Genomic DNA, 11392 nt, shown 5'->3' with positions numbered 1-11392 from the left:
TCACCAAACCTCATGGTCTCCTAGGACATATTAATTACAAATTTGCAGCTTTCCCCTGCTGTGCAATGAGGCTGAACATCAGTTGAGGATCTCTCCTTGCGCAGAATAAGATGTAAATGATTGTCATTCAGATTAAGAAGTCAGAGAGGATGTTTGGACATCAGGAAGTTCAGGTTAAGCCGAGGCTGGGTTCCTCTCCTCATATATTTGCTGTGGAAAGACTCTGCCCGGTCCCTACAGCCAAGCCTTGTGTGATCCTTTGCAGAAAAGGGATTCAAACAAACCGCAGACTGGCTGATTTTGCACTGCTCTTCCCAGTTGACAAGGAAGAAATTTAATGTGCACTAATTAGTCTGAAATGATGGGAGCCTGAAATTATCTTCACCCTGTAATTTAGAACCTGGTAGTGATTTGTACCTAACCCATACATTAGATACTGAGACCTATATTCAGACTTCTCCTTTTAGACATTTTAAGTGTAGCATTGCAGCACCTAAAATTTAGGCTTCTCACCCCACCAGCGTGATTCAGATTAGCTAAATTAGATACTTATTGGTGATCCTGGAAAAACAGGGAGTCAGGTGCTTCCAAAATCCTTTGGAGGGCAGCTCAGGAATCCTGGATTGATACCGCAGAGTCTGCACTTTCTTGTAAGGTGATTCTGTGGCCTCACAGGGGAAATCCTGCACTTTGAAAAGCCAAGTTCTCCTCTGGCCCCTTGCATGGAGGAGCAGACACCCTTTCTGGTTTGGATTATTGGACAGGGTAATTGCCAGGAGAACCCTGAGTCTGTCAGCCCCCCGCAGCCTGGCTCCAGGACTCCCACTGGCAGGAGAGTGTTTTTACTCCAAGCAGGACAATGTCTGCTTGTCCCTCTGTTTCTGCTGTCAGGGCATCCAGTGAACATGGATCTTGGCCATATGGGATATGTGGGATTTAGTGACCAGGATTTTGCACCTGGGAGAGGCATTTCACCTGCTTTTTGCACTTGCTGTTGAAGGCCAAGTCCACACTCACCAGCTGCCCTGGATTCCCTCCCTCTGACTTCATGGAGCACACTCCAGGAGTCTGCCAACACCGCTGAATCCTGGTGGATTACACCATTTCCTTTCTGTCTTCAATCAGGGTTCCTGTTTTTCACACTGGTTTGAGGAAAACAAAATTATTTGGCTGTTAATCTCAAAGCATTTCATTCTGAGCCAGGTCTGCTTGTCACCAGGCCCTGTCTGCTGCATGGAATCTTAGCTCTGGATATGCCAGAGCCTTAGGAAGGGTATCCAACTCTTTTTAGCAAGACTCATGCTTAGATTTATAAAAAAACATCAATTCCATCAACTGGAAGTTGAGTGCTGCAAGTGCTTTACTCACAGGAATGGAGATAAACACGTGCTTAAATCCTTTGCTAAATTAGTGTCCCAGAGTGGAAGAGGATTAAGACTCGTGTTCATTGATTGCATATGATTTTAAACTCTTTGTAGGTTCTCCTGAACTTTCTCATTAGGAAGCACAGCAGGCCATTCACTTCAAAGAGCACTGTTTTATTTTATTTCATTCTACCACAATGGAGATTTGTTTCTTCAGTCACTCCATGAAATCGAGCCTGAACTTCTACACAGACTCCACTCAGATTTCTCCTTCTTTGAAATCACCGGTTTTCCATTTCCTTCAGGGGTAAATAAACCACTGAAGTCCAACCTGGGGTGAAATTTTGGAAATCAGGAACCTTTGCAGGTCCCAGCTGAGGCAGTTTGTGCTCAGGCTCCTCTTTGGGTGGGAAGTTGCATCCTGAGCAGTCCAAGGTATTCCAGGGCTGCAGCACTGAGGATAATTGAGCATTATTGCAATGGTTAAAATGCCTATTTAGCCATTCCTCATTGAATATGCAAATTACCAAACCTACATTACCATCTCAGCAATGTGTGATTCTGTACCCACTAGTGTTTATTTGCAGTTTGAACAGTTTGTTTCTGAGAGCAGAAGAAAAAGAAATAATCTTTCAAGCTTGTCCATTAAATTATTCTACCAGCTGTCACCTTATTAAAAAGCCTGCAGTTATTAATAAAACTACTTTAAACCACTCACCAGCAATTGCAAATTTAAGAAGCTCCCTTTCCCCAAGGCTTCCTTGGAAAGGTTCTGAAATTCACTGACAACCTCAAATCCGTCTCTCTGCTCCTGCCAATATTCCTGCACGCAGCACAACAGAAGCTAACAGGGATAGGAATGCAGATTTTCAGACCTGAAGGTGAGGAGGAACAGGATGGATTTGTTCTGAGGTAAAACCTGCCAAAACACAGTAAAAACATCTGAGACAAGCTGAAATTCTAAATAAACATTTGTCTTCTTGTGCATTTTTAGACAAATGGTGTAAACTAAGAAATAAACCAGAAGGAAATAGGGAGCTCCTAGATTTATAGGAGGTGGAGGAAATGAAAGAGAATTGTGAAGCAGAAGATGTAACCACCTCTTGTGCACCATAGTGCAAGATATCAAGATTTATCTGAAAATGTAATTTTAAGTGAAATTAAGTCAAGACAGTAAAAATTTATTACCAGCCTCCATCATCAAAGATCCTGAGCCAAAGAAAAAACAACAAAATTTTACAAAACCAACAAAAATGATAGCAGAAATCCCCTGTCACACACAGGCAAAAAAAAACAAACTCAGAAATAAGTGATGATGTTGAACGGATCAATTCTGCATCACAGAAATCGAGATGAATTGTGACATCAGGTTGGGAAGTTGACACAATTTAAGGTGCTGGGCAGTTGTCAAAGCCCTGCTGGTGTGGATTTTGCTAACTCTGCACATGGAAGTGATTGGGTTACTGTCCAGAGCTCATCCAACTGGAATTGGCTCAGTTTCTGTCCATTTGTTCCAAGCAGGAAACAGAAATGAAACTACTGCTGGATTTGAGCCGTGACTATCTCAAGTGTGGGGCAAATGAGGTAGAAACCAAAGTGAGACCCAGAACAGAAGTGCTGTGGAAAGCCTGGAAATGGGGAAAGGAGGGAAACTTTCACTTTGCAGCACTGCTATCAGAAAGGAGGGGGAAAGCTGCTACACTTCTCCTATTTCTGAACTGGGAAAGCAGATCCCTGTGATCACAGTCACCGTGATTCTCCCTAGTTAAAAAAAAAAAACAAACCACAGCATTTCCTCGAAGGGAGAAAGACAGAAAGAAAGAAGGAGAGGAAGCAGAGAGAGTTAGCAGGGAAAAGACTTTTTTGAGATGCCTCTGTGATTTTTGCCAGCAAAGAGAAAGATGTCTTTCCTCATCCCAAATGAGCAGTTCGTCATGTCCATGTGGGAATAAAGGCAGTCCATCCACCAGCAGGCAGGGTGTTCATCTGTGTTTTCCACTAGACAGTGACAAATCTTTATTTGGTTTTATTTCAGCATCCTGGTCATCCTTCACTTCTTATTAAACTCATCACGAAGTTCAAATTGCATTCAGCTGGTGCTGAACAGGGGAAACAGAGGTTCCAATCCTGTAAAAGCTGACAGCATTCTTGTTCTGCTGCTGCTTCCATCACATTCCATAAAGAAAAGTAGCACCACCAGGCTGGCATCAGAAAACGGTGTTCCATGTGGAAAACCAAACAGGAACAAAGGAATTCCATCGCACAAGGCATGTCTGTGATTTTCTTAGAACCACCAGCAGACTTGTCATCCATCTATTTGGATTCCTTTTCCCAGCCTTATGTCAGATCAACTTCTTTGATTTTTCTATTTCCAACCTGTTCCCACCAAAACTCAGTGTGGTGCTCTCACAGCGTTGCCCATCTCATCACAGCAATTTGATTCAGTGCTTTTAGAAACCACAAGGGTTCTGTGCTATCCTAATTTCAGCACACCTGCAAAAGTCTGTGATTCCTACTGACTCGCACTGGAACGTGGATACACAGGAGGAATAACACTCCTTTTCCTCACACTCAGTCCTGAGAATAATGATAACATTTGCAAGAAATACTTAAGAATAACCACAAGACTGGAAACAGAATGAAAATCAAAACAAATCTGTAATTTTACAGTAATGTTGATACTGAAAATGTCTCATTTGCAGAGTCACTGGCATCTTTAGACTCAACCAACAAAGCCTCATTCAATATTCATTTCAATCCTGGGAAAAATTAAGGAAAATCATTGTTTACATCTCTGTATTTTGTAAATCCTTACCTTGATACACTGCAAATATTTGAGCTCAATTAAGTCTATTTTCTTTGCATGGTAATTCCGCTTGTTTGTCTCCAACCACTTCCTCCAATTTTAAATAGATTGATAAATGAAGAGAGTGGTGTCTGACAACCATTAAGCACTAATTGCTCATTTGCAGTATGGATCAACAACATTCAAATTCAGTCAGATCAGAGGGTGAAAGAGCTGCCAGGAAAAATGGAACAGAAAAACCAAAACCAGCAACAACCCTCACAGCACCTCCCTGGGCAGCCCCTGCCAAGGCCTGAGCTCCCTTTCCATGGGGAAATTCCTGCTGCTGTCCACCCTGAGCCTGCCCTGGCCCAGCCTGAGGCCGTTCCCTCTCCTCCTGTCCCTGTTCCCTGGCAGCAGAGCCCGACCCCCCCGGCTGCCCCCTCCTGTCAGGGACTTGTGCAGAGCCACAAGGTCCCCCCTGAGCCTCCTTTGCTCCAGCCTGAGCCCCTTTCCCAGCTCCCTCAGCCTCTCCTGGGGCTCCAGCCCCTTCCCAGCTCCCTTCCCTGCCCTGGACATGCTCCAGCCCCTCCAGGGCTCTCCTGCAGGAGCCACAACTGGGCACAGCCCTCGAGGGGCCTCTCAGTGCCCAGCACAGAGGGACAATCCCTGCCCTGCTCCTGATCCAAGAGAGATCCAGAAATGTGGGAGAATGAAGAGGAAACTTCTGGTTTGGATTTGTGCTGGAATCAGTGTTGACAATTTGGGGATGCTTTGCTGAGCAGCACTTGCACAGAGTTGGGGCCTTTTCTGCCTCTCACCCCACTCCACCTGTGAGGAGACTGGGGGTGCACACAGATTTGGGAGGGGACACAGCCAGGCCAGCTGACCCCAAATGACCCCAGAGATGTCCCACACCATATGGCATCGTGCTCAGAGTCTGGAGATGGGAGCAGAAGGAAGGTGGGTGTTTGGGGTGATGGCATTTGTCTCCCCAAGTCACTGTTAAAGGTGATGGATCCTGGCTTTTCAGGGATGGCTGAACAGCCGCCTGTCCAGGGGAAGTGGGGAATGGATTCTGGGATTTGCTTTGCTTGTGAATGTGGCTCTTGCTTTACCTATTAAACTGTCTTCACTGCAACCCACAAATTCTTTCCCTTTTACTCTCCAATTCTGTCCCCTGTCCCACTGGTGGGGACTGAGCAAGGGCTGCGTGGGGTCAGTTGCTGGCTGGAGTTAAACTCCACTCAAAACAAGATCTTGCATGGCCATGTCACAGTAATTTGCAGAAAAGAACTCCAAAATATTACAATTAAGACTGTTGGCCCACAAAGCCGACAGAACATAGAGCTTTGCTCATGTGCTGCTTTAATAGACATTAAAATGATAAAGAAATCTGTGAATCAAAGAAAATGACCCATTTTCCTACTAAAGTGTCTATTTTCCTGCTAAACCTTTTTAGTGGCAGAGAATCTGTCACTCTGAAAAACTGAAATGATTAGGCTTTCAATAGACTAATAGAGACTTTTTAATACACACAGACTATCATTTTCAAAACAGCAAATCTAAAATTAGGCTTTTAAGCTCGCATACACGGGATTTTTAAAAATAGTGGTGTGATTTGAGACTCTTGTGAGGTTCAAAATACACTCCCTAATTAAGAAGCATAATTTGCTTCGCTCTCATGACTTGCCAAAGTTATTAGAAAAGTGTTACCAATCAGATATGACATGAGAAGTGTTCATCAATTGCCTTTTTTAAGGATATTTGATTCTTCGCTGTCTTTTCTTGGTGAGCGCGAAACTGAGCAGTGAAACGATTTATAACAAAGCTGAAATTTTAATAATTATTACAAATCTAATAGAACAGGCACAAGAAAACATTCCAAATTTACAATTTTAAAGTATGATTAATAACATGACGCTCTCTATATATTAAAACTGATTTTTTAAAATTATGTATACAGGCATGGAGGTTCTGCCAAAATTTGGTTCTACCAAATCACAAAATCACAGAATGAGTGGAAGAACATTTTGTTAAAATGTTTTCCATTGTTCCAGGCGTATTTTCTCTATACTGACCCAAGATTAAGGCGACCTAAATAAAATTATACCCATTATCAAATCAAGCTTCAACATAATACATTTTCGTGCCTGCAGGTTATCATAAAAACTGTTTCCAGCTATCTTCCAAGGATGAAATCAGTTCAGTGCTGATCACATCTCCCTCTTTAGCTGTTGCAGAGCAGGGATGCACTCCCTGTGATCCAGGAAATCTGGTTCTCCAGAGCGGGATGCTGACATGGCAGGTATGGAGTCCGTGCGGATCCAAGTCTCACCTGCCTCCGAGGAGCTGCGTAAATGCTCCATGCTGGGACCACCCAGCTGGGATTCAGCTACTTCATGACACATCCAATCTGTGCTGATAAAAGAATCAGGTCTAAATTAAGACGCTTACACAACGAGGGGGAACAGAAAATAGGCTGGAGAGAACATACAGAATGTCTTTGCTGGTCTTTAAGTGGGTTTTTTATGGGGAACCTTTCCCTTTGTGAAAACAGGAAGAAGGTTTGCAGGCTTTGCATTCACCAAGACCTCATCTGAACAGAAACATTTGCATTCTGGTAGAAAACATAAACAGTGAGTGATTTCTGGGACTGGTGGGCTCAATTCTTCCCTGTTGTCACATTGAATTATCCTCAGAGGATCTACCTTTGGCTAACACACCTCAAAGGTACCCACAGTGTATTTGTACAGGGAAAAATACCCTCTTCTTCCCCATATATATCATCCTTTTTCTTTAATCTACACATTTAACATTTCCCTGCTTTCCAGTGGAAGATACTGTAGAAATTTCCTTCTAATCCCACTTTAAAAGACTGACCAGCTGAGGAAGTCCTCAAGTTTGAAAACTGTATATTAAAACTGAAGTGTTACTACAGAACAGCTTCTCAGTAGTTTATCCTTGACAGGACTTTTTTCACGGGGGAAATTCCCAAATGTTTCCATGACAGTCTCAAACAAGAGTTTTCTTCCCTGGTCTGTGGCTAAGTCTGGCTGGCTTCTGTAAAAGGGTATTGTCTAACTCAGCTAATGTCCAAAGAAAATCCAACATTTTCTCCAAAGTCAAGGGAAAACCAGGCACTGCCAGAAGTCAACTCAATATCCGTGTGGATATGTGAAATTTACATCCACTCTGCATCATTTCCATGGACAGAACAACCAGGACACAGTTTAAATTTAAAACATTTAAATAAAATGTTATCATGGAATCAGAGAATGGTTTGGGTTGGAAGGAACCTTAAAAATCATCTTCTTCAACCCCCTTGCCATGGGCAGGGACACCTTCCACTACCCCAGGTTGCTCCAATCCTGTCCAACCTGTCCTTGGACACTTCCAGGGATCCAGGGGCAGCCACAGCTTCTCTGGGAAACCTGTCCCATTACCTCAGTTTTTATGGTGATGAAATCATCATTTTTGTTGTCATTATTTATTCCCAATAATGCCTAGAAACTTCAGTTCCAAGCAGAAACATTTTCTCAGGAGTTTCAAGGAACAGTGCCTATCCTGGAACCCCCAAAATCTAAAGATAAAGAGAAAATAGACAAATTGGATGCAGCCACCCATCCTCATAAGCAATGTCTTCATCACGACTTTCATTGAGGTCTCTTGGGAAGTTAGAAAGGCTGTAAATGGCAGGGACTGTGCTAAAACTTGTCCCCCATCTCCCAAATTCAGCATCAGAGCCTCATGTGAGAGATCCAGCAGCAGAGGGGACTCTGTTTCTGGACCTGCCAGCCAGCTCTGGGGCCACCTATGCCTTGTACAGCACAGTTTAAGGTCAAACCATGACAGATTGTTTAAAAAATGACTGAACAAACAACACATATCCTGAGAAATTCGTTACCCATGGCGGGATTTAATAGAGTTGACAAGATAAAATAATTGATCACTGTTAAGAGAGGGCAATAATGTAATACAGAGAGAAGAATAGCTTTCACCGGAGCATTTTTAATTTACTGGCTTAATTTAATATTTTAGGAAACTAATTGAATATTCTTTGCTTCTGTTTTGTGGATCCATCATCATGTTTTAATCATTCTGTTTGCTTTTCCATTTTCCATTAGTTTCTGTCAGAGTAGCACTGCTCTACAACTTCAGTAATCTAATCTGCTTGATTTTTTCCTTGCTGATTTATAATTTCAATTTAAAATTTCTTTTGTCCTTTAATCTGGTGAGTAATTTATGGTATTGCAGACAGATCTCTGTAACAGGAAACAACAACCTTCTTTTCTTCTCAGAGATCACCTTTCAACCCTCTCAAAAACATTAGGAAAAGGAATAAACTGAGGTTAATTTGTTTATTCTGAAACGAGCTCTCTGAATATCCATGGATTCCTGACACACTGCTGACTCCTGCAAGGATTATGGAAGTGCTTCACAGTGGATCTCCGAGTCACAAGTCTTCAGCATCACCCTGTACAATCATTCCCTTACTCTGGGCTTTACTTAACACGATTTGCTCACAAAATCATCTCTCCCAAGCACAACAGAATCCCTGTGTCAGCTGATGTCAAATAAATAAAATGAAAACAAATGCATTGGCCATCTAAAAATTGAGGTTCTTTGATAAAGATGCTGTTACAAAGCAAGGAGGAAATGGAGAACAGGAAAGTTTTGATTTGCTACTAATAAAATCAACTTGACCGTTGTGAGAAAACCTAATTTCCTGAGTCTATTCATATTTACCTCCATGGGATTCTGCAGCAAGTTATAAATTGTTGTGATGACTGAATGTATCAGTCTTGCTGAGGCTCAGGAATTGGGGAATATAACATTAGAAGAAAGCAGGAAAAGCAGCACTTTCCACAAGAGTTTGCCAGGGAGTTAAAGCTGCAAGTCTTTACTGTAATTTTCATTTCACCCACTTGCAGACAGCAGAGTGGACTTTTACTTTCAGGTCAGGGCAAAATCAGAATTAAAACCGGGTAATCTCTTGGAAAGGTTGTGCAGGAGATTTTGAGAGGTGGTGTTACAATGTCAGAAGACTGAATGATAACACAGAGGTGTCTAAAATCAAGAAATAACAATTTCAGTGAGGTGACTTAGCCAGTGGTAGATGAGATAATTTAGCCTGCATGAAAACCTTCAGATGTCACAAAGTTCTGTATCACAACAGTAAAATTTGAAGTGTTTTCAATTTTTTTTTTTTTTAATGTCATAGGAAACTCCATGCCTGGAAAATGTCAGTATTTGTACTCTACTGCTGGTGGTTTGCATTGCAATCTCATGAGTTTTTCCATCAAGGATTCTTTGTCATCTCCTCTCACTCCCTCCTCAGACCTGCTTCCAGTCCAACCATGGCTGCTGAGTGCTGGTATCACTTTTTCCACTTTCAGTTCTTTCCACAGTATTTTATTTTGGTTTCATCAGTGAAAAACAGGTTCTAGGTGCTGGATTCAGCAGCACAGCAACTGAGAGCATGTTGCTCCTCTCCACAAAGGAGCACGGACGGAGTAACCCCCAGGTGTCTGAAATTCCGGTTCCAGGGAAGATCCTGCTCAGCTGGAACCTGCTCATGGACAAAAGGATGCCTCTTGCTAAAATCTATCTTTAAGTCCCAAGCACATGGGGTGAAGATTAACTTGAAGAAAAGATTATTGGATGTTTCACTGGAGTGAAAAGCACTTTTTGTTTTTCCCTTGAGTCTCTTACAGAATACCAATTATTTCAGTGACAGTCTCCTCTCTCCTTCAAAAATCTCCACCTAAGGCATGTGGCTTTCTGGAAAAAGTTTCATCCAAGTGGAATTCAAGATCAGTACAAAGATTAGAATTAAATACAGGCTCTTATGTGGGAAGTATTAAACAACGTGAATAACAGGGAATGGTTCCTCCTCCGCTAATAACACCAATTTACTGCCTTGCAGTTGGAGGAGGAACTACACTATCCCCAGCAGCTTGCCAGGAAGATCAGGCTTTTATAAACACCAAATTCCTTTTTTTTTTTTTTTAGTATAAAAACTGAGAAACAATTGTGAATGATCTGTATGCTCATGAAAAAGAAAGCTCTGTGTCCATAAATCTCCTGGCCATATTTGTGAACCAATATTGTATTGGTACTTGGATCCAAAAATTAAGTTTAGTGTCACACTTCCTACTGCATCTGCATAGGACAATCAAGTGTTGATTTATAATCACCTAAATGAACAGGTTTGGGACTTACCACTCAATGTATTTTAAGATTAATATTTATTCTTCCCTAAATTCAGGCACTTTCTGTTGAAGTGTAGAAAAATTCGCTTGTAGCACAAATGTTGTCAGAAGCAACAGAACCTTTTACAAACTCAGTGAGGTTAAATTCCAACACAAATTACCTAATGAAGAATTTAATTAGTAATTCTTTGAATGCAAGAACTCAATAGGGGAAAAAAGTCTTAAAAATGACTGCTACCTAGACCTTCTGTGGAAAAACACCTCAACACTGTATAAATAAATGCAAAAAAAAAAAATCACTGTAGAAAAGCAAGAGGTTTTATTTCTTAAAATGCAAACTGTAAATCCCCAAATATCTCCACAGTTTAACCAAAGGGAAAAACACCAATGCCATAAAGTGCAAGCAAAACCTAATTCTGCAGAATGTATGATATTTATTCACAGCCCAAGAGATGTATTTGTACAGATTCTCAATACCTGGCAGCCAACATGACCTCAGTTGTGACCTGTTTTTCCAAGGCATCATTAGAGACATAAATACCTTCCAGTAATCCCAGTCCCTCTCTTTGGGAATACAATTCACTAATTGAAAACCAGTGCCCAGCAAGTCCTTCAATTCAGAGTTTGGAAGTACCTTTGTGGACCGAAGAAAATCCCTCAGCACATAAAGAAATGTATTTATATTTCAGAGAAATTAAGGGAAGTGCAAAAGAAGTGTTCTGACCCTGGTCTCCACTGATGCAAACAAATGCAGTGTTTAAACAGCCTTTTTAATCTAAGAAACGATAAATGAAATTTTTGATGGTGGTTTGGCTACCATCCTTCAAGGGGAATTCTAAGTAATTCCCTCTTTTACCTCTCCATCACAACAATTCCCATTCAGCCTCTCTTGGCATCCCTAGCAGAACATCATCAATGATTTTGGAGACTCCATCCCTGCTCTCCCAGCACTGGGATCTCTCCAGCCATGAAGAGTCCCCAGTCTCCAGTGATGTCACTCCTCAGTTTTTTACAGAATCACAGAATAA

The sequence above is a fragment of the Corvus kubaryi genome, unplaced genomic scaffold, assembly GCF_017639235.1.
Source record: "Corvus kubaryi isolate FWS band 111438036 unplaced genomic scaffold, C.kubaryi_AGA036_p1.0 37133, whole genome shotgun sequence".
In the NCBI taxonomy this organism is placed as follows: Eukaryota; Metazoa; Chordata; class Aves; order Passeriformes; family Corvidae; genus Corvus; species Corvus kubaryi.
This window is presented reverse-complemented; position numbering follows the sequence as displayed.